The 1193-nt window shown below is 37.8% G+C and overlaps 1 non-coding gene across 1 annotated transcript; it reads left to right on the top strand.

Annotated features, from left to right (window-relative positions):
* The first annotated feature begins 612 nt into the window (after nucleotides 1-612).
* LOC128248226 (U6 spliceosomal RNA) lies at nucleotides 613-723 on the top strand. The gene has a single exon (XR_008264512.1). It is a non-coding gene; the product is annotated as a U6 spliceosomal RNA (small nuclear RNA).
* The last annotated feature ends 470 nt before the right edge of the window (nucleotides 724-1193 follow it).

Raw genomic sequence — 1193 nt, 5'->3', positions numbered from 1 at the left:
CCCTCTCTCTCTCTCTCTCTCCCTCTCTCTCTCTCTCTCTCTCTCTCCCTCTCTCTAGATTCCTATATGCGTATATCTGTGTGTTTGTGTATATATTCGTACATGTATGTATCTACCTGTCTGTCTGTCTATCGTCTCACTCTTTCTTTCTGTGTACACACACACATGCATATGTGCGTGAAGAGAGGAAGTGAGAGGTGAGACAGTATATAAAATATCGACCACCAGCGTTATAATACTGATTTTTAAGTCTCTTGATCACGCTAACAATGACATGCTTATGTAGATTTAACTTATATGAAACATCTATAATTAATTAAGAATTAAACAGTACTGATAATATATCTATTGCAACTATACAAATAATAAATAAATTGTATTGAATTCTAAATAATTTAAGAAATATTGGTTTCAAATTATGGCACAAACCAACAGATTCTGGGGAGTGGATTAGTCGATTGCAGTGACCCCAGTGTTTAACTGGTACTTATATTATCGACCTCGAAACGATGAAACGTAAAAATGACCTCGGTGGAATTTGAACTCAGAAAGTAAAGTCAGAAGAAATGCTGTTAAACATTTCTTATGACTTCACTTTCTGAAAATTAGTATGTATTTTCATATTTTCGGCAATACCTCAACTAAAATTGGAACGATGAAGAAAAGTTAGCATGGCCCCTGCACAAGGATGACACGCAAGTTCATTAAGCATTCCAATATTTTTCATAGGCGCAGGCGTGGCTGTGTGATACGAAACTTGCTTCCCATCCAGACGGTTCCGGGCTCAGTCCCACTGTATGACAACTTGAGTAAGTGTCTTCTACTATATCTTCTGGCCGACCAAAGCCTTGTGAGCAGATTTGGTAGGCAGAGACTTGCATGTGTAATACCTGATATAACACCAAAAGTATATCCCCTTCTTTAGATAGGTAGAATGATAGGCAGACAAAAAAAAAAAAGAAAAGCTAAGCGAATGAGATGTGTGTGAGTAAGCGAATGTGATGTGTGTGTGTGTACGTGTATGTAAGTATGGCTATATGTGTGAATGTGTGTGTAGGTGGTGGTAGTGGAGTGTTCACATGGATAGTTACTGGGAATGCGATGATAAATTGACGTGTAGAGGGATGATAGCTTAACAACTACCTACAAAGATAGATACATAAATAGGTAGATCCGTTCGTAAAGACAGTTAG

This window comes from Octopus bimaculoides, chromosome 6, assembly GCF_001194135.2.
Source record: "Octopus bimaculoides isolate UCB-OBI-ISO-001 chromosome 6, ASM119413v2, whole genome shotgun sequence".
NCBI classification, from domain to species: Eukaryota; Metazoa; Mollusca; class Cephalopoda; order Octopoda; family Octopodidae; genus Octopus; species Octopus bimaculoides.
Note: the sequence above shows the minus strand (reverse complement) of the source record. Positions and strands in the feature narration are given on the sequence as shown.